General features: G+C 40.8%; 1 protein-coding gene and 1 long non-coding RNA gene across 4 annotated transcripts in view; both read right to left on the reverse strand.

Moving 5' to 3' along the window:
* The window catches only part of Tsc22d1 (TSC22 domain family member 1), a 101,239-nt gene that overhangs the window by 65,780 nt on the left and 8,916 nt on the right, over positions 1-26,543 (reverse strand). The window lies entirely within an intron of this gene.
* Positions 8,613-12,736, reverse strand: LOC130884753 (uncharacterized). 2 transcript variants are annotated; one of them, XR_009058107.1, is made up of 3 exons: positions 12,333-12,736; positions 11,033-11,200; positions 8,613-10,184 (listed from the first exon to the last, which is right to left on the reverse strand). It is a non-coding gene; the product is annotated as an uncharacterized LOC130884753 (long non-coding RNA). The 2 variants fall into 2 exon arrangements; XR_009058106.1 differs by having other exon boundaries at positions 8,613-10,231.

A 26,543-nucleotide genomic window follows, 5' to 3' on the forward strand; every position in this document is an offset into this window, starting at 1 on the left:
GGGAGAGCTGATGCCTGAACACTGTCCTCTGATTTCCAAACATGCCCCAAGATGTGCGCCTATGCTCAGAAACACACATAACACAAAGCAATAATTTTCTTTTTAAAGTAGAGAAAAGATAGTATAATACCATGCTCACACTAATCAAAAGAAATTGGGAAGCTGGGGACGTAGCTCAGTTGGCAGAGGGCTTGCTGATCACACACAAAGCCCTGAGTTTGTGTCCCAATTCCACATAGACCAAGTATGGTAGCACAAGATCAAGGTCACCAATGACTACACAGTGAGCTTAAGGCCAACCATCCTATTACAAAAGGAACTTTAAGGGCTAGAGAGCTGCCTCAGTGGTTAAAAACTCACTGTTCTTCCAAAAAACCCTAGTTTGGCTCCTACCACCCAAGTCAGGTGACTCAAAACTGCCTCAAGATCCAGCTTAGGCACCTGCATCCACATGCCCAAACCACACACAGACTCTCACATACACATAAAAAAAAAAAAAATCTTTTTAAAAAGAAAATCTGAGAATGTGGAAGTAGTTGTATCCACTTCGAAGTGGGTTTGAGAACAGAAAAGCGTCAAGATATAGATAAATATCACTGATTAAAAAGGTCACGGTCTAAGATGCAAACATCTGTAGCATATCTGTGCCTGACTAAAAACACGAGAATACTTGAGGAAAAGCTGATAGAAGTATTAGAAAAAACAAGCAAATCCTCTATTACCATGGAAGACTTACATGAATAAGTCACTAGTAAACCTGTCAGAGAGACACAACCTAACAGCACCATCAACCGGCAGGACCGAAATGACAGCTACAGGCCACTCCACCCAGAGTAAGAACTGACATTCCTCCATAGCGTGGTACATCCACCCAGCCCACATACATTCTGAGCAGTAAAACATGCAACGCACGCAGAAGAATTCAAATGTTTTCTTTGATGAAATTAAGCTAAAGCGCGGTAACACTCACCAATAACTTCCAGTCAGCTCAACATGAATTCAAAGGGCAAAGAAGTGGTCTCAAGAAAACCTGTTTCAAACTAGGGGCTGGCAGGATGACTCGGCATGTCAAGACTCCAACTGGACAAACCTGGTGATCTGAGGTGGACCCAGAACACCAACCCCACAAAGCCGTTCTCTGAACACACATCAATATAAACAAAACTTCTCAAAAATATTTCAAACTGGGATGGAAAGATGGCTCAGAGATTAAGAGCATTGAGTTCAATTCCCAGCAACCCCATAGTGGATCACACCATCAATATTGAGATCTGGTGCCCTCTTATGGCGTGCAGGTATACATGCAGGCAGAACACTGGATACGTAATAAAGAAATCTTTTTAAAAAATTTTTCAACCAATTCATCAAGACCTGGGGATCAGCGCAACAAGAATAAAACCTGCGGAAATTTATAGTGCTGAATGATCATGTGAAAAAAGACTCAATAATCTAAACTTCCATCTTAGAAAACTAGATACAGAAAAGTAAGGTAAACCTAAAGCAAAAGGCAGGTAAAATTTTTTGATCAGAAATCCAACAACCCAAAATCAAGAAAATCAACAAAACCCAAGTCTAGTTCTTAGATCGATGAACTGATCGCTGTCCATAGTTACCAACAAGGGACGAGAAAACACACTAACAACACACCTGAGACCACGTGATCCCACAGACACGAAAAGGACAGAGAGCATTGGTAAGCTATTCCTTTGGCAACTTAGATGAAATAGATCAAATGACACAACATACTAACACATAGGGGAAATGTTTCTAAATGCACAGACCTGTACCTACTGAAGAAATGAAGACAGTAATTAGTAACTTTCCCAAACAGAAGCAAGCACTAGATACTGAAAACTGTACATCTGAACCCAACCAAATATTTAAGGAACAATATTCTCTACCGTTTGTTTGGCTCATGGACATGTGTGGTGTGCCCACGTGTACTCACGCAGTCTCTTCAGAAAGATGAAACAGGTAGAAACTGCTAAGCATGACACCAGTATCTAAAACACAGGCAACACAAGAAAGGGAAATTACCACGAATGAGGCAAAAATCCCTGACAAATGAAATCTGACAACACATAAAGGAACTATAACCCATGGCAAATGAGATTTATTGCCATCTGATGTATGCAAGGCTGGCTCAACTCGGACGCCAATGAAGAGAACTAATGGGAAAAAGAAACAGCAGAAAAATCAGTCACAGAACAGGTATTCATTATTTCAAAGATGTGCTTTTTACGGTTTTTTTAATCTGTGCCTCTGTGTATGTGTAACAAGTATGTGGGAGCCCTTGGAGACCATAAGAGGGCATTTGGTCCCCTAGAGCTGGAGTTAAGAGACAGTTCTAAGCCCCCTAAAATACGTGCTGGAACCCAAACTTGGTTCCTCTGAAGAGTAGCAAGTGCACTAAACCCCTAAGTCATCTCTCCAGCCCCTTTAACAAATGCTTCTTATGCATTTGTCAAGACAACATCAACTCGGGATTAAAAGCACCGGTGAAACTGGAATGGGGAGGAAGTTAATCACTAAGAGTGCCTACAAACCCTACAGCTAACCTCATAAGGCCTTCCCTAACACTGAGATAAGACAAGGACATCTCTCCCACTTATCCAGCATCAGATGGAAGTCTTAACTAGGGCAATGGGTAAAAGAAAAGAAAGGTAGATTCAAGAGGAACAAATCACACTTGTCTTTGTCCCCAGATACCACTCCACATGTTGAAAGTCCCTGAGAACAAGGGGGGAGGGGGCTCAACTCTGCAAGTCACTGCAGCAAGACTGCAGAATGAGAGAATATGACAAGACAGCAGCACTTCAAGCAATGAGCCACTGAAATTTTTTTTAAAGAAATTGCTTCACTGTTACATTAAAACAAAGTAAAAATGGACGGTACACATCTATCAAGGACCTGAAGAGGCTACAGCAGAAGGATGAATTTGAGGCTAGTCTGAGCTACCTAACAAGACCTTGTCTCGCTTTCTAAAATGGGAATTGAATCTCATATAAGATCTGGGCAAAGACTAAAAAAGTGCCAATGAAAAATGAAAACGGAGATAGGTCCCATCTTCATGGATGGGAGACTGAAGCTATTTAGGATATGAGCTCATCCCAAATTGACACTAGATCCAACACAGCCAATCAAATTCTTCAGGTTATTCTGTGGGTGGAGACTACGAAATTTGAAGGATTACAAGGCCTGGCCTGGAAAAGCCAAAAATGGAAAATAGCACAAGGCTGCAGATAAGCAAACCCTAGCACCACCATGGCTCCCAATCTTCCCTAAAGCTTCAGTATTGAGAGGAAGGTGGTACCAAAGCACCAGGACAAAGCAGCACGCCAAAGAAGAAACCAAGGACAGCAACAAGGGACACTTAGGGAGAAAAGCCTCACATTTGTAAAATGCCAAACTCTGGGGAGATACCCAGGGGAAAAAATCTACATGAGCAGATTTGCAACAAAATTTACAACACTACCAAATCATGACTCATTGAAGGAAAGTGTCAGGATGGACTTTCCTTAAAATAAATAAAAAGAAAACACCCCTTTGCAAATAACATCATCAAAGCGACTGAAGACAAGTCACAGAACAAGAAATAAATTTTGCCAAACATAAATCTGATGAAGGACTGGTATGCAAAACACACCAGACACTTGTCAAAATCAATTAGCTGACTTTCCAGCAGGCAAAAGCCCTTTGGATACCTAAGACCAAAGAAGCTAACAGAGATGAAAGGGACCTTATGGAATATTTCTAGGAAACTATGAACTGAAACAGTGAGATACTACCGCACCCCTAAAACAGCCAGAATCAGACACCACCTAGGTGGGGCTGCACAACAGTTACTGCTGGTGAAGGCAAAAACTCTCAGTATAGATAAAATCTTTCCTGGGTTGGGGGCTAGCCCAGTCAGTTAAGTGCCTGCCTGGGAACAGTCTGGCAGTTTGTGTAGGATGGAGCTGAACAAGGCTTACCATAGGACCCAGTCACACCGTGAGCAGGAGAGCCCAGGAGACTCCTAAGGCAGTGAAGTTCTTCTGATGCTGTCAGTCCATCTGTGACATTGTGCAATAGGGCAAGGGACACAGCAGGGGCAGTAACGCAGACTGTTAACAAGGTGCCCAAGTTGGTTCATCAGTTTTAAGTGTGCCACATTGATAGAAGATGGGAAGGGCAGTACAGAGGAGATGGCCACTTCACGGTCTGGTACATTTTCCTACCATTCCAAAATAGCTCTTGAATGTCTAAGTGCACACTAAGTGAATCGATCCTTTTTAGACCTGATACTACAGTTCTAAGTGAAAATTGCCCTGAGAATCGGCCTTTTGGGGACAAAGATTTTTGGTAAACAAAGACATTAGAATTCTTTAGATTAACAGATTGCTTTCAAATGCCATCTCCTTTGCCCACTGACAGTATGCTCTTGGACAGATTTTGTAACCTCAGAGTTGCTTGGCATATAAAATGGCAATACTAACTCTCACAGGTTAGCTGAACTGTTGGCTAAGCATAGGTGAAGGACCCAAAAAGGGTATCACTTGTACCTAAACAGTATTCTTGTTTTCTCCAAAATTCTATCTCCTTTAAAGTAGGATACAGGCCTCCTCTGTACCCATGGCTCCAAGGCTTCAGACTGAAAACACTAGAGGGCAAACAGTGTCTCGCTGTACATGTGCAGTCCTGTTCTGTTGTTATTCCTAAGTATCAATGAGTTTCAACACCGACAGTGTATCAGCTAGAGACAATCTCTAACACATGGGACGATGTGGGTGGATACACACACATCTATCATTTTATAAAAGGCACTTGAGCATCTGTGGATCTGGGCACCCACTTGTACTCCCGAGACCGGTAAGTGCCGTGTGTCTTCCTGGAGGTCACTTTTGTATTCTGGTGGAAAACTATTCTAACTGGCAACTACAAATACTGTTAGGCTCCAAGGATGCTGCCCTGTGGAGCACCAGGACCCGGTTCAGTATGAAGCACAAGACCGCATTTGCATTGGAGCTCAGGTTTCCACGGCTACTTCTTCACCATCTTCAGGGCTTTGGTACACTTCCCAAACTGTCCCAGGGAAGCACTGCTTCTCACTTGTAATTCTGTTACTAAACACAAGCCTATCTTCTTCTCAATGCCAGGGATGTAACAACAGTTTGGCTCCAAAAGGCCTGATTAACCTTTAAGTCTGCAAGGACACCCTGAAAAGTAACATTTTATATTATATAGGTCATTTAATACATAATTCAGTTATTTATGTCAGAACTAAGCAAGCAAACCAAAAAGACCTTAAATGGAGATTATACTTTGTAATCTGATTTTCCAAGGTCTTAGCTGTCACCTGAACTTTCTTCTTTTAATAAATTATGTACCTTGTACAGTCTTTGACTACTGACCTGATTCTTACAAACAGAATAATTCCCTTGTGCATCACTATAAACATTATCTGCTTAGGAAAGTCTTAGCTAATGAAATTAAGTGTCAGAGCAAAGTAACAAGAGGAGCCTGTGGACAAGCAAGGTCAGGTTTTAAAAGTCAGACACATCTATGCTGTGCTGGGATAAACACTGAGAAACAATGAGAAAAAACAAATCATGTTCAGAGCTATACTTAAGACTCTCAAACATGCTTCCCAAGGAGGGGCTGATCTAGTGGAAAGGGGGCTAAGAGCCGACAAGGGATGTGCAAGACACCTTAAAGACTGCCGTGTACGAAAAGGACCAAACCTGTCTTGTCATCCAGAAGCAGGACAAGACCTGGTAATATGACACCTATGTCCCAGCTGTAGCCGAGTCTTCCACACATTTATTATTTATCAATGGTGTGGAATTAGAAATTATATATATATATACACACTGTTTCTATATATCAATCAAGAAGCATGTAAAGAGGTGATAAATTGGTCAATTTGAAGGTCAAGTTTAAAAAGTATACAGGAGCAAATTCTGGGTGAAGTTTTTTCCAAAACTATTCTAAACTCAGAACCATGAAATGGTGACTGATTTTATCAGCAATTATTCTGTTTTACATTCAAGTAGAACAAAAAAAAAAAAACCCTTTTAAGTAGAAACAAAATGTCAACAAGCTGGAATTCCTAAGAAAACTCAAATGCAATGTAAGACCATGTTGTCTTCTATAGTACCTCATGAGTCAATGACACTGGAGAGCTTAAGAAAAAGTCTAACCTGTTTTCCCATCTCGTCCACAGTTGAGAATTAACTTCTCTCAGATATACTAAGTACTGTACTAACATTCAAATTTTTGAACCTATTTAGCCGTCCTTAAAGAATGTAACGGCGTAACTTTCTCCCTTCAGTTATTTTTATATATTAGATATTATTTCTTAATCTTGGAAATAAAGGATTCCCAAGTTACTTTAAGTGAATTCTTGTAAAACCCCTTAATTTATCAACCAAAATAAAGACTTAGTATTTTTCTGAACTGTAAGTGTGAAGAGAACCAGGAAGACACAGGCAGACTGAAGCCAGGCAATAATGGAGGAACACCGATGCTCCCGTGCCAGATGCGGTACCTTCACAGTCTCACAGGATGCAAAACCCTACACCAAAGGCCAGGAACAGTGAAACACACCTGTAATATCCTCAGGAGGCTGAGGCAGGAGGATCACAAGCTGAGGACAGCCTGTGTCACACAGGAAGACGGTGTCTCAAATAAAACCCACTACATTAAATATGGACCATAAACACTAACAGAGGAAAGGCAGAAGCTGCCTTTGTACCTTATGAGATTAGAGGTTATGTGTGCATAAGAGAGGGCACAATGTCTGACATAGTTCTCAATAAACCCCAAACATGTAAAAGCAAATTTGTGGCTTGTCTATTTCTGTACTCTGGAAGTTTCTGGGCAGATTGCTTTCCTACCTCTTTACCTGTCTGCAAAGCAGCCAACCTGGCAGGCTTACGTCACCTGCAGCCACTGCACTGTCCGCATTCTGAAGGTTCCTCTATCTGTACCGTGCCTTACCTCTTGTGCTGAGAATCCCTTTCACCAGAATGTCTGAAAACTCCAGGGCACATTTCAAACTTCTGTAGAACTTTCACTCATAACAATCTAATTTGTATATATTAGTGGAAAAACTCCAGGGCACCTGTGTGACCACTTTGAAACAGGAATTTTTCACATTTAGAACCCAATTAATATGAAATCTTCACAGGTGACAAAAATAACTGAATGAAAAAAGACCTTGCTTGGGGCATTCAAGCACCCACACTGCTCGGCAGAGCAGAGGAAAATGAGAGGTGCGCACATCTGCTTGTAAGTTCGAAGGTCAGTACTTTCCAGTCACTGGCTTGTGACTTTTCATAAAAAAGCAGCTCTCCAAGGATCCATCCCCCTCAAAAAAAAAAAAAAAAAACAAACCAAAAACCCAACCTTTATTTCATCAGACAAAAAGGAAAAGGAAAAAAATAAAATAAAATAAATCAAACCATGTTTGCACTATGGCTAAGCTCACCAGTGGTGGTGAAGCCACAGCCCGTGCCTGAATCCTGAAGATAGCGGTGAACATTCCCACTGTGCAATGTTGTATTTGAAGGAAGAGCTCATGTGAAAGGAGCATGTAAAGCTCTTGTTTCACCACTGATTTACAATGGTTTTGAAGTTTCCAATGCATATAGAAAAGATTGTGTAGAGAAAACACAGCCTTCCGCTGAAACCGGGCTGTGAACCTTACAACAATTTAATCCCAGCATTAGGAACTTTGCACTTTAGTACAAACTTCGACTCATTTTTTCCAAACTTACCAGGTGAACAAAACCAAAAAATCTTGGCTTCATTTCCCCTGCCCCAAAGTAGGAGCTATTCCAAATTAAAATATCCATTTATAGCACTCATTTTGTTCAGAGTATCGCTTCCTTGGGAGGCCCAAAGTCCCTGGCTGTCGAGTCTCAAGCTTTATTTCTGGTGTGGGCTCCATCTTATGTGATGTTAAACTGCTGGAGTCCACACTCTGAACTGTACTTCACATCCAAAGGCAACCTCATTCTGACAGACTCTGCACATGAAGGGGTGACTGCTCTGGCGGCCAGCTTCAGGTGAGTGAGTGTATCATCCACGCTGTCTAGATAAGGTTAAAAGCAACAGACTGTGAAGTCAGGAGCTGGTATTTGTTCAAGCCGAACAGGAAACAGAAAACACCTTTCTTGGGAATGACTCACGACTTGGGTAGTTCTCCGATCGGCCTTCATTTTCAAATGGTTTCTGCTCTGAGCGGACTATTTATGACTATTTATGTATGCTATTTTGTAAGGGGTTATATTTTGATCAATTTAATCTCAGAAATTTGACTAAATTACTCCTGTTATTTACCATACTGACTCTAGAATCTTAACAATTAGAGGATTTTTTTATCAAAAAAAGACAGAAGACAATATAAATCAGAAATACTTAGCAAAAGACACATTAAATTACACTTTAAAATATGGTTGCAATTTTCACTTTCTATTCCTGAAACAAAAATCAGCCATTTATCAGTAAGTGCATTTTTCCATGGAGAAAATATTTATTAGTTTTCAAATGATCACATAATACAAATATTACACAATTAATCATTCTAGAAAAATAACTTATATTAATATTCATAAAATAAACACGGAAATGATATAAGATTGCATATTGTAACACGAAATTGTTCTTTAAAATCTGAAAGGAAAATGCATCAAAATTAAAATTTCCAACAAATCAGTACACAGTAACATACAAAAAAATTTCACTTTCCAATAGCTTGCCGTGCATGAGGTAATGGAACCGCACTGACATCTCTTTCGCATACTTAAGAACAGAGTGAACTTAACTCAAGCTTGAGATACCGAGCGTAAACCACTTTCTGTCTTCAGTGCTGAGACAAAAGGCTAATGACCTCAGGCCATAAAATTTTTTCTACAGTAGTTTAAAGAATGCAACTAAATTTCTAGGCAAATGTCACTTTCAATTCCCTGAGTTCTTACTAAAATGTCAGGTAATTTGGTTTTTGTTTATATGTACTTATGAAGTATTTTATTAAGTCAGGAATACAATACTGTAATCATTCAAGGGAATTCAGAGTTCTGTGGGGGAAATTTTCCATTCAAAATTATCTTTAACATGTACTTTTAAGGATTATACTTTTGAAAAATGATTTATAATTTCTAAGAAAAAATAGTTCTTATAGTCAAGAAAGACTAAGAACAGATTATATTTTTAGCAAATGTAGCTATTATACTTTGAGAGCCTAACATCTCAGTTGTTTTTATATTATTAACTCTACAATTTCTCTTCTTATAAAACTTACTCCAAATTAAAAGGAACTGGCAGCATCAGGTGACTGTTAAGAGTTTTCCTTAATAGCTCTGACTGGTTTCTAGAGTTACTAGATAACCAAAGAAACCAGCATTTTGATAGCTCCTGTCAACTGGTGATTTCATTCCCACCTGCAGGCTCAGAACTCTGTGGTTTAGCTGTGTCCCACACCAACGCTCTGCATCATCCACGTGTATATGCCGTCAGTGCAGAGGAGACCTAACAGGCACTTACTACGTAGGAACACAGACAGGATTCCATTGGTCTGAGACAGCTCTAGACTTTGTTATAGTCTGACAGATTACAATAAGATAAGGCTCAGGACCAACAAGAGATGAGCTAAGAGTACATCTTAACATTAACAGACTCTTGAAGAGCTGGGTCCATCCTTTATTTGCTAGTCCCCTTAGCACTGGGTAACAAAGAGGAGGAGGTAGAGAGGGCCTATCATGCTTTTTGTATTTTTTCTGCTACTTTTTAAAGTGGGGGTTGCCTACTTAATTAAATTGGTTTTCAGTCCCACAAGTCTTTGAAGTGAAACAGATACAGAGAGCTGCTCTGAAAGACAAGACTCTCAATCTTCCTCTATTTCAGTCTTTAGAATAAGAAATATTTTTACGGCCATATAGAACTCTAATATAAAAGATTACTTCACTTTGAGCCTTTCCATTTTCAGACCAAAAATAAAGCAGAGTGACTCTTAAGAAGTTTATAAGCAACAAGATCAGGTGCTGCTCATCCTTGTGTCTTCTAGACATATGCATGGGTCCATTCACCACTGCCTTCCACACTGCAGGTCCTGGCATGTGTGACACATATCATCCAGGAGGGCTCTGCTAGAAGAATTCCTTTTGCTGAAGAGGTATGATGTTTTACCAGTTGAAAGAAATCTGGGCAATTAGAGAACAAATAAACCGGTCTCCCATTATCAAGATACCTGGAGTCACAGAAGGAAGCCACCAAGGAAACAATGAAAACTTGCCAAAGCACCAACTTCAACTTCACATTCTACCCACTGTAGATGGTGAGAACTGCCTGGACTCACACCCTACCCCTGGCATCGAAGAGACTAAGAAAGAACCATCTCAATGCCCCAGTCACTCCTAGGGACTAGGGGACTACTTGGAATGCATTACATATAACTTTCAGGAACATTAAATCTTGGAACTTATGTTCCTTCATATTTACTTTATTAAAGAACGAAGCCTACGTTTGACAGTAAAGCCACAACAGTACAATCATTCCATCTCCTAAGAGACTGAGTGGGAGGGGCCTAACATATACAGTAGGAAAAGACCAAGACGTCCTCACTTACAGGGCAGGGTGACACCTGGACATTCAACTGTATAACTTAGGAGATCACAGATGTTCACCTCACCCAAAGATGAAGGACAGGAATTTCAATTTCTGGACTCTAAGAGAACTCTATCCAGTCCACTGTTACCATAAAGGCCAAAGCGGGAAGTTACTGCTTTTCTTAAATTCCTGTGAACTACACAGGCATAGACCAAATAATGTATGTGCCCCAGATTAGCCACTGATTTAATTATATGGAGAGAAATTAAATCAATTTTAGTTTGTCTTTTGAATGGGCACTACATAGTATTCTCAGAAAAACCAAGATTGCAGTCCCACCTGGTTCTCGTAAGGAGCCAAGGAGATTACCAACAGAATAAAATGGGCAACATAAGGACACTCCACTCTACATACACCCAAGTAAACAACGGAAAGCACCCACTTGTTTCTTATCCTTTCCCACTCTCTCCAGAAGCTGGATATTCTGTCTCCAAGGGTTCAGTGGAGAAAGTGGACCCCTGACGTCAAAAGCTCTCCGTGGTCTTGGCTGTATCTGTGGCTCTAGGATCACTCCTTGCACCTCTGGGAGGAGAGAAGCACTGGAATAGAGCTGAATATAGATTTAAGAAAAAATTCTTATTAAAAAATTACATACTCTGGTCATTTTGAGTTTGCAATGGCTTATCCTCAGGACAAAAAGGAGCTAGCTTGGGACAAACTTTCTTGAGTACCATCTTAATTTGAATTTTAGAAGTCTGTTACCACAATGATTAATAAATACCTTAGTAGCTATTAAGAAGGGACCCGTACTGGTCTAAGCCATAACATACTCTGTGACAAACCACTCAACTTCAAATAGAAGATAGAAGCAAAAAAAAAAAAAAAAAAAAAAAAATCATATATTATGATGGGAAATAAGATAATTGTCTTAAAGGGACAGGGAGAAGGCAGTCAACCTCAGATACATCAAAGACCCTGTTAATGCTTCCATCAAAGAGAAGAAGATGGATCAGAAAGGAGAAACAGAATAATCATAGTAACAGAATACTACACTTCAGGAGTATCTAAAAAGTTCAATTTAACCGTTTAAATTCCAGTACTTCAGAGAGATTGATCCACACTATAGGTCAATATTATGGCCAAAAAAAAGGTTAAATTTGAGTTTTATCAAAGCTCTGACTATTATCACTGAAAAGGGTTTCTTTTCCAGCATTCATCTTTGGAACTGGAGGGCAGGATAATGCTCATAGATAACAGATACTTAAAAGCTTTCAAATGCATGATCATTTTGTTTGGAGCCAAGAGGAACCAGGAACAAATCATTAGTGGCCATAATGTAGGAATTAAAGCATCAAAGCATAGCAAACAGTAGGTGATGCTGAAGACCCTGGAAAATAGCTTTACTGTAGGAAAGTTAAAGCACATAGCATCTGATCAAGGAGAAACTGAAAGGAGAACCAGAGAGGCAGGCAGGCAGGCAGGCAGGCACTTAAAGTTATAGGGATTAACAGTATTGCCTTGGGGGAAACAACCAATCATCTTTGTGGTACAGAGTGATAAGTTCCTGTTGAATCTGAAGATCTTGCGCTGACTATAAAGGTGCCATTTGTCCCTGCTCTCTGATTAGTCAGCAAGGTGTCCTACTTCTGGGGCACATTATATTTTGGGTAAATGAAAGGGGGGATTTCTACTAAGTTATTTCCCTCTCATGTGGACTGGTGGTGATCACAAGGGCTCCTTACCTGTTAGTGGAACGAGGGCTGTGCTCTCTCCTGTTCTCTATCAAACCAACAAGGGGTATAGTCTCAGCATTAAGGAGGTAGTAACCAACAGTTAGTGACACTGCCTTCGCTTCCTCCTGGCTCTGGCAGCCAGTTTGGAAACAAACCAAAGCTGAAAAGGAATGGTTACTCCATTATCTAACAACATTCAGAATGAATTTTAAAAGCCTGAAGATAAAGAGAAAGCTGAGCCCTTCTCCTTAGGAACATATCCAAATCTCTGCACAAATGAGAAATAAAACAATCTGGCCCAGGAAAAAGAAACCTGTGATGAATTTAACCAACCAACCTATAATTTTCTAAAAGTTAAAAGAAATGAAAAAAAAAAGAAAGTAACAGAGAAGGTAGAGTTACCACCCAGGAAAGACACATGGATAAACAACCACAGAGCACTCCATGAGTCAGGTGGCAAAACCCCGTCCTCCCTTAGAGCCCAGCAGCTGCATCTGCACCAGTGAGCTCTAAACAGTGCTGTCCGTTACTACACTGGGCGGGAGACCAGGCACGATGACAGCAAAGGAGTGTGAGTTAAAACCAAGACCTGAGTGTGGAATATCTCAAACGTACTTCTAGGTTAGGTAGGTCTAGGAATAAGAGAAGGTACCCCACAGCTTACTCACATGCATCACCTTCCTGGTAACTCATGAGGACAGCAATGTCAGAGAGCTGCCTCATACCCCCTTCTACCTCTGCAACGCAAGCTAGGTGCTAGAGAAATTGCAGCAAACATTACGGGACAATAACCCTCTAACTTTTTCTAACTAATTTTATGGGCAAACCCTCTTTTGTGATACTATTTCAATATAAACTGAAAATTATTTAAGAATTCTACATTACTGAAATCGAAGTAAAATTTAACTGTAACAATCAAAAACATTTTAAATGTTTTTTAGAAAATTATTTGGAAATCATAAAGGTTGAGATTTTTCCAAATTTCTCCAATTGTCAAATAATAACCAATCCTACCACACAGCTTGGTGAGAACTGGAAAAAGGTAAAGGGCCTTTTGAACAAACACACAACAATCTTTTTAAGTTTAGAACCAACTTGCTCAGCTTAACATTAAGGTTAAGTTTACAACTTCAGCAGGAACTTTAAGCTAACCACCTCTAAAGCTTTATTTTTTTGTACCTTCCAGAATACACCTTCTTAGCTTCAAAACAACAAAGCCAAAGAAAAGAAAACGGTAAACCTTTACATTAGGTTACAAAGCAAGGTCAGTATGACTTGGCTCAAGAAATCAAGCAATCTGTAAACTTCCCAACGTCAGATTCCATTCAGAATGCTTCTTTATTTTGCCTGTAGTATCAGGCCTTCAGTAGACTTACTCGGCAATGAGTAAACACACAGATTATGCTAAATAAAAATTTGAAATCATTCAAGGAACCTGGTGTTCTTTAAAGTGCTACAAGTTAAAAATTTAGATTTGATGATTTTATCAAACGTAGTTTCAAAACAAGGTCATGAGTTAAGAGCACCAATGTTATAGCTCATCAGAAGACTGTCTCGCTCTGCTTTCCAACAGCATTCCTCATGACAGTGGTTCTCAACCCTAATGCTGAAACCCTTTAATATAGTTCCTCATGTTGTGATGACCCCAAGCATAAAACTTTTCGTTGCCACTTCATAACTGTCATTTTGCTACTGTATGAATCGTAATGTAAATACCTGACACGAAGGATATATCTGATACCCTTCACCCTGGTGAAAGGTCTGCTTGACCCGAAAGGGGTAGCGACCCACAGGTTGAGAACCGCTGCTCTATGTGCTGCTCCAATGGGAGAAAACTAAGTATTCTGCAAGAACCAAACATGATCACTAGAGAATAAAGTTTAAACCAAAGGCAACAAGACCCACGGTGCTGTGATGTGACTGCAAATGGGGGCGAGAGGTCTCCACCAGCAGGCTAAGTTGTCAGTGTACTCTGCAACCATCTACGCTTCTAAAGACTCTCACAAACCCAAAAAACCCAGCTATGGTCAAATCAAAAAGAAATGCTTACTTATTTATTGTTATACACTTAGCATTATATACATTCACACATACCACCAAGAAAGAGAAACTCTGTTGAAATGCCTGTCAAATGAGGTTATTTGTGAAATTTGCCCTCAGTACGAAATTATTAAATAATGAATATATAGGGCTTATTCGTTTTAAACATTTCTATACCTAGTTAATTTTAAACAGTGAACTAAAATTACATGATTTCTGTTGTTTTTGAGCTAGGGCCTCATATAACTCAGGATGGCCTTCATCTTCCTACCTCTGCCTCCCTACTGCTAGGACCACACACAGTCTTTCCCAGTCCAGGAGAGGGATTTGACCGAAAAGACTTGGACCAAGCATTTTAAACCATTGCTTAAAAATGTGCAATTTATAAAATAAAATAAAATAAAACAGAAACGAGTTAGTAGCCTGCCTTATGTACTTTATCACTGATTCTTACTGGTTCAAAAGAACTTCTATCTGAAAATGAACTTCCCACAGATTCCTCTGTCCATTGGACAAACAGTCGTGGTTGGCTGTCAGAAGAAAAGAGTATTTAAAAAAAAAAAAAAAAGCACTATCTCTGTCTTTCCAGCCCCGAGAAAAGTGTGTGGCACTCTGAATATGTAATTCAGTAAATGCTTTCCAAACGAAGCTTGCTGAAACAGTAAGAAAGTGAGCACTGGGTTTCCTGGCTAACATACAGGTAGACAGCACATAGTTCAGCTTTAATTCCAATGGAAACGACTTTATCCAAAGTATCAGAGTTGAGACAGAAGGTGAGACCAGACGGGGCTACCTACCAAGTGCCAAACCAGTCAGGCTAAATAGACTCCAACTCAAAACAAACCACCTACCAAAAAACAAAGCCCCCTCAACACCTAACAAAATCCCATTATATTTTCTCATCCTTTTGAACAAGTTACTGTCCAAAATGTTACTGGGACTGAAGTCAGACCACTAGATGTAAATGCCAGGTTCTATTAAAAGAAAAGAGATAAATAATCCAAAACATGAGATATATTTACAGCAGTCAACTTACTACAAAATGAAAGGCCAAAAGCAATCACAAACTGTTAAATTCTACCGACCAATAGTAAAAGGCAACGTCAAAGGAAAGGCAAAACACAAACATACTTAAATTTGTCTGACTCTTTTAAATGAAAGAGTGTTTTTCCAGGTAGTGGTAGCACACACATTTGATCTGAGCACTTGGGAGGGAGAGGCAGGAAGATCTCTTTGAGTTCAAAACCAGCCTGGTCTACAAAGTGAGTTCCAGGCCAGTCAAGGCTGTTACACAGAGAAACACTGTCTCAAACCCCCCCCCAAAAAAACAATAAAAACTGGCTATCGGACCCACCCAAGTAATTGAAAGTCATTTTGGATCAAGTTACCCAACTGTGACTTTTATGATTAGCCTACCTTTTCCCTCTCCAACAGCTCCTATGTCTGCATGATTTTTTTAGTATAAATTTATTGGCTTTGTCCTTAGGATGTCAGGAGACTTGGAAATATATATTACTTTAAGATAAAGCACCTCTTCTATATTTTTTTTTTATCCTAGGAGCCTGGGTTATACATTATATGAATACACGCAGAGAAAGTGAAAAAAAGACAATGTGTAATAATAGTCTTGTTTCATTAATTACATTTACATCAATTCCTTTAGTATCTTTATCCATTTACAGCAAAAACTGCAATTAGTCAACAACAGCAACAAAAGATGAAGAATAAAAGTTAAAATGCCCTGATGCAGCAAGGATGCCAAAGGCACTGAAATCAAAATACAGTAGGACAAGTAATAGGATACTTAACAACTCAGCAGTAAAGCCACAGGGCAAGCATGCACCTCCTGTTCCTGAACCAACACTCTGCCTCATCTGATCCGAGCAGTAAAGCCACAGAGGGCAAGCATGCACCTCATGTTCCCGCACCAACACTCTGCCTCATCTGATCCGAGGAACACAGCAGGTGAAAAGAAAGCGAAAGCCCATTGAATGAGTTGGTACACATCATGGTCGATGAGACCCAGCATGGGAGGAAGCACATCCCAGAGACATGACTACCAAGTACAATGGGAATCTAGACTGAATAAACATTATGTCAAAATTCAAGGCCATCTTATAGACTGGTTCTAATTTCCTAATTTCTAAATTTGTGTAAGGCTGTGTAAAAGAGAAATAACAAGGAAAGCTGGATAGGAGCTTTTGAAAAGGCTTTTCACTCCTCCAGTTTCAAAACAAAAGGCTAAAATTAAAAAACAAAACAAAACAAAAAAAAGATCCTGAACCAGTTTCTATACCCAAGTAATTCTCACTGGAAAAAAAAAAATCAATTTTTTCAGGTATAATTTTTTTCAGAATAATTTCATCCATTATTTCTGTAAAAGTTAATCCTAATGGAAATAGCAATAGTATGTCATTGTGAACCGTGAAAGTCCACAACAATAAACTAAAAGAAGTCTGTGTTTGCCTACTGCTTACCAAGATAGACTCCTACACAGCATTCAGACTGCAACACCCCCACACACTAAAAACATCCAACCTGATTTTCTGTATTTAAAATCCTAGTGGCTTACTAACTATTCAAAGCTTTCATATCTGTTTCTACTTTTCAAACATTTTGAGAACAAAATTTTGATGCTAACAATTAATGTCTAAAAAGGAAAATACTGCCAAAAAAGAATACGGTGAAAAAAACACTATTACCATCAAGTCCATAACTCCAGAAATACGATTTAGGGCTTTTGTGATGGATTATATCTTCAATACCAGCACTCAGAGGCAAAGGAAAGCCGTCCTTAGTGAGTTCAAGGCCAGCCAGGCCTACATAGTGAAAAGCTGTTTTTTAAAAAGAGGCAGCTGGGCATGGTAGCACACCTTTAATCCCAGCACTCAGGAGGCAGAGGCAGGCAGATCTGAGTTCCAGGCCAGCCTGGTCTACAAAGCGAGTTCCAGGGCAGCCAGGACCATTACACTGAGACACTGTCTCAGAAAAACAAAAAGGGAGGGAGGTTCAGAGCACTTGTGAGGATGGGAACAGGAAGATTAGATGTTCAAGGCCAGTCTTGGATACAGGAGACAAAGCAAAAACAAAAATAGACCGGCCAACTTTAGTTCTCAACGTGTCAGCTATCAGTAAAATTTCAAGTCACGTGAGCTATTGGTTTCAATCCTTGCTACACAAGCTCATTTTCTTCACATTTACCAAGGACAAGAGCTAAACGTCCACAAAGAAATAGTGTGGGGCTGGAGAGATAGCTCAGCAGCTAAGAGCACTGTCTGCTCTTCCAGAGGGCCTGATTCAGGTCCCAGCACCTCCATCAGGAGTTTACCAAAATGTCCTGCAACTCCAACCCTGGGGAACTGAAACTCTTCTGCCCTCAGGTAAATGTACACATGCACATAATTTTAAAAGAAATTAAAAAAAAAAAATGAAGCGACCTGGCATCCTTCACACATTCTGGGAAGTCACTGGCTGTGTACTATTCAGTAGTAGTACCAGACTGTGGCATTTCTAAGAAGAAAAAGAAATCCATTCTGTCCTCCAATTTTGAGTTCACCTAATGCTTTAAGGCCGGAGATCTCAGTTTTATGGTAGCCCAGAATATATGCTACTGAACACGGAGGAACTTTTACCTTCACAAAACATCTTCCATGATAAATTCTTCCCCTCTTTAAAATTTCTCAGGTCACAAAGGACTTCAACTTTTATCCCCCAAATTTGGCATTCTTAAACCACACATGGTGGCTCGAGTCTCTAATTCCCTGCTTAGAAGGCTGCATCAGGAGGATCACTGCAGGAGGCTAACCTGGACCACACGGCAAGTACTTCCTATAGTCTGAGCTATATAAACGAGTAGTATGACTAGGTTAGATCAAGAAAATAAACAACAAAAAAACAGTAAAAGAATCTGACCCCCTTTCTTGTATATGTCTTGTATCCCAGTTCTCAAATGAGCACACAAGGAAACTGACAGACAGATTCAATACCCTCTTTGCTCAGCTAACACCACCTGTAGTATGATGAGCCAAGGACATCAAGTTAATAAAATGCTTTGTATCTCTGTTTATTATCAGCTAGCTCCTTGTAACCTAATTTGGCTTTTCCTCAAGAATACAGTACCACACACAGATTCCATTCCTAATGACTGCAGACTGTTTACAAAGCAGGGTCAGGTAAGTGAGCCAGGGTGTGTCGACGAAGCACCTTCCCAAAGCATGTTCCCAAGCCCCTGGCAAACAAGTCTTTGGTACGTTCTCATGGCAACAGTGATACGAACGGATACTTACAAAAGCAGGATAGAAAGCAAGCCAACTATTATGGTGGGATAATAAATGTAGACAGAAATGGGCTCAAAGAGATATAAAAAGCATTTGGCAAAAGCCCTGCGCTCTAGAACTTTCCTTTTCCCATGTGACAAACTAGTATTACAAAAACACTCATTTTGAAAGTTTATAGAGAACATCAAAGTTCAGTTCAATGAATCTGTGAACCTGCAAACGCCTGATACTGACTCATTATCTTATTAAGCCAAACTGATTGGTTCCATTCATTCTGTGAGATGGTTTACCGTCCCATATGGGGCTGAGAACGGAACAGATGGTCGTCAGGGCACCGTGCCCATCTAAACAATCTTTACAAAGTTTCAGATCGCTTCGTCTGGAACATGACTCTACTTTGGAGTATTAAACTGCCACATGACACTGTATTTCTCTGGGTTCCCCCCACCCTTCGCTCCCATTAGGAAAAATGGAAGGCATGTTTTGTAACAACTTTGGCTTTTATGAACTTTTCCCGAGCTCCTACTAAGTTATAGGATAGTCCTCTGCAAATGGAATCAGGAAAAGAATCAACCTCATTGTCTCCACTGAACAGAATGAGGTTGGTTTTGTTTTGTTTTTTAGTAGAATGGAATAGTTTCTATACTGTAGAAATTAGAAGTTCTTCCATATAACCCTGATGAGGCAGACTATACCAAACATCACAAAGACCGAGAACCATCTTCTCAACAGGCTGTGGGGGTGCAGGAGTCTCACCCTGGCAGGCAAGCTTTCTTCTTTAATTTACAATGTTACAAGGGAGGCTTCTTATTTGGCACAGTATGAGCACCCATCATATACACAGCTACAAAGAACTGAGCCGGCTGCACTACATATCTGTCTCCGTTAATCTTCCCAAACAGTACTTGGGTGTGGTCTCTCTACAGTACAGGTAAGGAAACTGGACTTGGAAGCTTAACATACAGAAGTCATGCAATTAAGAGGCAGAAGAAACAAGGTGAGATACCAGGTCTGAAGTCAAAACTGGTTCTCAGTAAAAATCTATCTCATTATATGCTGGAAGCACTAAACGCTTGTTCCATCAACTAATGTGAATGCAAAAGCTGTCATGCACACCACACACAGAACAACACCTGAGTATATACTTAACCTGGAGGCCATCAAGATCTACTACACTCAAAGCGCATGAAGATCTTAATGACTCCCCCCATATTCTTAGCACTTCTGCTAAACACTAGATATGTATCAAGCATTTGATATTCTGAAACAAATACATCTCCATGGGAAGTACTGTAAAGAGCTTTCGAGACAGACAATTCTCTACTTCCCATGGGTGGATCTCTAAATGTCGGCAATGAGGAGAAAGTACCTCTGGAGAGTGGACTATACCAAGCTGTTCCACAATTACCCACTACCACACCTGCTTCTTTCTCTCCCATCCTCTACCATGGTTTATCCCCCCCCTTCCTGGTTTGTCTGTTCATCTCCTACTCACGTGCTGATGACCCCCTAACTCGGCCTGGCAGTACTAACGGTATTTAAGTGTCCCATTCGAAGGCTCAAACAGAGCACACTTGGCTCTGTTAGACCAGACTGCCTCTTACAGATTGCACCTATTTATAATAAGCCGCTGTAAAGTCGCTTAGGCTCCAAGTACCACTAGGAAAATAATGGAAACTCTTAAGAAAAAGTCTAAAAGGAGCCTTAACGTCCACAAAATTAACTCACTAAAACATTCTTGTGCAACTGCTGGTCTGGTAGAGACAGCAAGTCCAGCAGCAGTCCACATGCAGAAGTAAACTGAGCAGCTGTAGCTCCCTCCCACTGGTGACAGTGGGGACTGGGGACCCAGGTAAGACGCAACTGCTACCCAGGGATGACGCAGGACGTGCTTCTTTTCAGGGCTGCACCGTCACACCCCAAACACCCCAGCTCCAATGTTCATTATGAAAATGAACAAATGAACTTCTGCAACAACTTTTAAGTAACAGATACTTAATGAAACCGTTCCAACAAAAAAATAAAATTCACGTTCCAAAATGAAGGAGCAAATCATAAATTCTATTTTTCAGCTGCATATTAAGCATTCATATAAATTAGCACTTCTGCATTCCAGTAACAAATGTGATACGAATATAGGTTGCAACAACTCAAAATTAAAGACCTGAGTCATAAACACGCTATTATGATTCAATTAATTAGAATGAGATTTCTGCATTTAAAGTATTTTAATGTAACTTATGCTGAGCTTAAAGAAAATACCATAAGCTTATCTCTGAGACCCACAGACGGCTACCAACCTCATTTACTGATCGTTCATGGCACAAAACTGTGTCTTCCAGCGCCTGGTGGCACCCACCTTTGGGAGGCAAAGACAGACAGATCTCTGTGACTTTAAGGCCAGCCTGGTCTACATAAAGAGTTCTAAGACAACCAGGGTCATCTAGTAAGATCCCATCTTTTAAAAAGAAAAAAAAAATGTATGTCTCCACAGTTATTCTTCTGAATTGTGGTTAGACTCACACAATCCCAACTTCAAAGTTAAATACTGAGCTATGAACGTGGAAATGCTAACCACAGCAAAGGGCGTGTCATCACTGTCCCTCTCAGGCATCCACGGCCCATACGAATGTATCATCAATGAACAATTATGTCAAGAGAAGAAGCTAAAAGGACCAGAGTGTGGGGTGGTGATGTCTGTCATGACAGGCGTGGGGTGGAAGTAAATACAAAGGGCTTCTTACTGTAACACCTCCTGGTTCTCAATCCACCCTTTTGGCCTGGAACTTCAAAACTGGTACAAGTGCTAGTGAAAAACAAACATTACAGATATCACAGCTTGTACAAATGTGCACAGCCTGCTTCAGAGAGTGACTGGAGTGTGCGGTGGATCTCCACAAAGGAAGAGAACAGTAAAGATGGCAGCTTGGGTTTGTGCGGGAGAAAGGGGAAAGGAATGGCTGATCAAAATGCTCCCTGACCATCAGCCAAGGGTCTAATGGGAAGCCAAGCGCCATGCTGAACCTGAGAAACGTGGTGCGATGTGACCGGAAGGCCTGTTCAAAGTACTGGAGGAAAGCTTCCTGTCACCGGCGCTCATGTACCTGAGCTGTGGAATTAACGCACACAAAACCAGGAGTGTGTCAACTAGTTCCTTATCTTTTGTCCCCAAAGGAGTATACTTGAAGAAACATGCAACCACATAAACACTCAAGGCAAAATGCTCACCTGGCATATTTATTAAGTAACCATCAGATACCATCTTTTAAAGTAAATTTTAAAATAGGACTATACTCAAAAGATAAATATGCATAACTATCAAAAATACAACAAAATTATCCAGAGAGCACAATTAAGAAAGCAAACAAAACTTCCTTATGAAAAAAGTTAACTGGAATCTTCGTTTATTTAAAAGACTAAAGTGTGAGAGGGTAATCTGAAAGAGGTTCACTAGCCACCCTCTTCAACACAGCAAACCAGAAGAAAAACCTAAGGGCACCTCTATTACATCAAAATATCTTTATTAGTCAGTAATTCTCCTGTGGTAACAGAAGGACTAAGGCCCAGCACCTCACAGTATACTTTAACTCGAGGAAGGGGGGCATTCTAGTTCCGGCCCCAGGCCGCAGAAGTGTGATGGTTCACCTTCAGGTTTAGATGACCATGGAACACAGTCTTAAGGCATGAGAGGGTTCCTAGAACCCAGTGGGGACCTGAACTGAGAAGCCTCAGCCCTACTCACCAGCAACCCCTCAACTGTTTCTGCAGTTATTCTGCGGCAGTCATAAGAAGGGCAAGCCAAAGTCCAAACTCTGAAACCAGAATTTCCTATTTCAATCCCAAACCCCACCTAACAGGTAGGTGACCTTGAATAAAGAGCTCAGTGTCTGTCCTCGGTTTCCCCACTTGTAAATGAGGATAATAATGGTACTCAATCCAGGAGCTCGGTCTATGCTCAGAACCACTTGAAGCAACAGTGCTGATTCTCAAGTACTCAGACACCGCCAAGGACATCACCCACCGCACAGCAGAAATTTAGACTGGACAAGTGAACCTGACACTTCTTCATGAAGCGTGATCAGAGAAAAACTACCACCTACAAGACAGGACCAAGCCTCAAGAGAGCATAATCTAATTCAAAGTTAGATTCAGTCAAAAGCAAATTAAAAAGCATATGAAAGTAACCTTATTACTATCAGTACTAAGACATAACATGACCTCATGGTGATTTTAATGGCAAATATCATTTCAACTGTATGTGCACACTTTCAAAGCACTCCTAACTAGGCAATACTCTGTTAGTATGTATATACACAATAGGAAAGAAAACGACAAAAAAAAAGGGTAATAATTGAATAACCTGAACAAGTTATAAGAGAATTAAGTCTTATCAATAATGAACAACTTGAATTTGTAAGTCACTCATCAAAGAATCCTCAGGCACGTAATAGGATATCAAGAATTCCCCAAACTAAGCAGTCAGATATTACTGCAAAAACAATCTGAAAGCCTTAGATGAAGCAATGACTTGCTTTCTTCCCATCTTAACCACATAATGCTCTGAGTTCCTCTGCTCTGTGGCTCCATAGATGAGCAAAGCCATGCCATGCACATGACCTACCATGAATCCTGTATGAAACCAAGGGACAGTAAGTCTCCCCAGTCAACACAAAACGGCTCTACGGCAGGCAGCCGTTGACCACAGTAGGTTCCCAGAGATGATGGGGAATTTGTTCACTAGACTTGGAGCTAGCCTCTGGTGACCACTCCACTACACCATGTTTCTTTCTGGTGGTGCTATTTTAGTATTATTATTCCTGCTTTCCTATTTTGGATAACAGGCAGCTGATAATGACCACAACTAATACAGGTCACAGAAATTGTAAACACACAGTCAATAAACTGGTTAGCAGGAAAAAAACCTCAACAGAGTGAGTGGCGGTCTATAAGCTCAAAGCCTGTTTAGAACAGTTGAGGTTGAATCAAAAGATTTCCAAGATAATACCTAGGTATTTTAGAATTGCTTTTATGGAAAATACTATTCTGGTCAAAAGCAGGAGAAAAAAAAATACTGATCATTCAAATTAGGAAGTAAGATTTAAGAATTCTTAATGGCATAATCTTAAGTGAATACATAATAAAACAAAAGGCTTGTTTAGAGAACAGCCAACTCCCAAGCAGCCAAAAGTAAACCAAGTGTCAATCATATATCCATTAAGGGAGAAACTGATGTCATGATAACCTATAAAGAACTGAAATTCTATTCTCTAAAAGGATACATTTCACTTGTCCGTTCTTATGTCACAATTAATAACAGATTTTCTTCACTGAACAAACTTTTACCATTTCTATAAACACTGAAATAGGTTTAGATACTTAGTAAATCCCAAATATTATGTTTTATCACATAATCACAAAACTAGTAAACTGTAGCAAGCATTATAAACACAACAACAAGATACTTTCAATCAGTTTTAGCAAACAACCTAAATTTAAACCGGTATGCCAGAGGCCTCTCAAAATGGGAGCACTTTAGCCAGGTGTAGTGGTACATACCTGTAATCCCAGGATTCCAGGGGCTGACGCAGGAGGACCGAAAATTCAAGGCCACGTTGGGCTATGTAGCTAGTTCAAGGTTGGCCTAGGCTACATAGCAAGACCATGTCTCAAAACAAGAAGAAAAAAAAATTGACAATTAAAGTTTAAGGAAGGGTTAGGGAGGTGACTGTGGGCATGTTTATGTTCAAGAACAAGGTGCAAATGCCCAGAGGTAGAATGGATGGCAGGTGACAGTTTCTGGAAGGTCATCAATGTCATCAGGACTTCAGAAAGGAGGGGAGTGGGTGGAAGCCTGGGGACATGGCTTAGTGGCAGAGTCCTTGCCTGACATGCTTGAGGCTTTAGGCTCTCTGCCCAGCACTAAAAGAAAAGAGAATTTACTTTTCCCTTTTATCTGTTTCTTGTCTGCCAAGAACAGCAAGCCCTTGCCACATGCTCCCACCACCAAGCGCATGAGGCCAAACAACCAAGGACAGAACCTTCTGAAACCAGGAGCCAAAAGAAACCTTTCCTAGGGGAATGGGAGTCTGATAGGAGGCCAGGCACGAGCTGAGATGAAGGGATTGCCTTACAGCAAATGGCTTTAAGGGGATCTGGGCAGGTGAGTTACATAAAAGACTCCCACATTAAGACTATCACAGAGTACCAGAGAAAGTCAGGCCGTGTGCAGAAGACCCAGGGAGAAAGCTACCGCACACCACACTTTTTAAGTCAAGGCTGTTTTAGCTTAGACTAGAACTGTGCCAGCAGAGAAAGGATGGGAGATAAAGAGAAACGCTACATTCAGGATGTAAAATTCTGTGAGTGAGGAAGAAGACATGAAGAGAATGTGACCCTTGGTGTCAGAGGACAATCTGAGGGTCTGGGCAGACAGAAGGCTGTAGCCGGCACAGCAGCTCAGGCCTGTGAGGCTGAGGCAGGACAACTGTCTCCCTCAAGCTTGAGGCCAAGAAGCCTGTGAGAACGAGAAATGCTAGGAAAGCTGCCGCTGACAAGTCTGGCAGAGAACAATCTCAAAGAGACCAGCACAGAACGACAAGAAAAGTAGGAAACAAAACAAAACAGAAGAACAAAAACAAAGGAGGGCGGCACAGATAGCCCGAGCGCTTTAGGAGGAAGCTCGGTCAGCCAACGGAAGGAGTCTAAGACAGCTTTCTGGTCAAGCTGACTGGAAAGGAAGAAGTGTTGGCAAGAAAAGGCATTTCTGTATGTGAGATCATAAACCATTATTTTACAAGTGGGTAAAGAAGCTTTAGTTCTTTTTCCTTCTCCTGTACCTTCCTTTTAAAGAGACATTAAAAGATACGTTGAAGCCACGTGTGGTAGGCCTGACCAGGAATCCCAGCATTTGGAAGGCTGAGGCAGGAGAACTGCAAGCACATACTCCACTAGGCTGTCCAGGCTTGACAGTGACAATCAAACCCAGCACAGGGCTCTGACGGAAACTCCAAGACCAGGTCTTTTCAGTTTCATGTTTTAAAGCTAAATTTCTAAACAAGAAATCAATTTTAAGGCCCTATCCCATATAACTGAAAGGAAAGGTATAAAGACGTAAGCCATGAAAAGACAATAGTAGCACAAATCTGGAAGCTAGAGAGCAGATGTTGAGTGACAAATGACTTGGCAAACAGTAGAGAAAGCCAAGAGCAAGCCCAATTTAAACTTCGCAAGGCCCCAAAGGCCCAGGAACTGGCAGCACCACACACAGCCGCTATGGGGACGGGGTTCTGAAGAAGACAGGCTTCACCAGTTCTCCAGGCCTGCTCCTCACCCAATACCAGCCAGCCCAAGTCTGCAGTCTGAGGAGGGCAAGAGGGAGAACAGAAACACAGCTGAAGGAAGACAAGCTCCGGGGAGCCCAAGACTTGCAAGACTTCTCGTTCCTCACTTCCCTCTCCCTTCCTGGAGCCCTTGCTGACAAGCCTTTCTGTCTAGTCACAGAAGGCCCTCCTGACAGGGAGCTAACTCAACTAAAGGGCAATCCAAAGACAACCAGCCCAGTCAGGTTACCATCCAGGGAGGCCAATGGCTAAAAAGCTTGACTGAGAATCTGTAACCAGTATTTCCGACATCCCTTACTCTACCACACAGCTGCCAACTAGGTAAAGGAATAGAACATGAAAGAGAATGGATCAAGGCAAGAAAGGAAGCAGAACCTGGAGAAAACAGAGTGCACAGAGAGAAAACTGCTCAAGCTACCCATGAAAACCATACTATTGGAGCCAGAGGATGGCAAGTTCAAGGCCAGCCTGGACTGCAGAGAGCAACCCTGTCTCATAAAACAACCAAATCTAATGTGCTCGCTGAGCTAAGAGAAAGCACCACTATTACTAAACTGGGGCAA

This window comes from Chionomys nivalis, chromosome 12, assembly GCF_950005125.1.
Source record: "Chionomys nivalis chromosome 12, mChiNiv1.1, whole genome shotgun sequence".
In the NCBI taxonomy this organism is placed as follows: Eukaryota; Metazoa; Chordata; class Mammalia; order Rodentia; family Cricetidae; genus Chionomys; species Chionomys nivalis.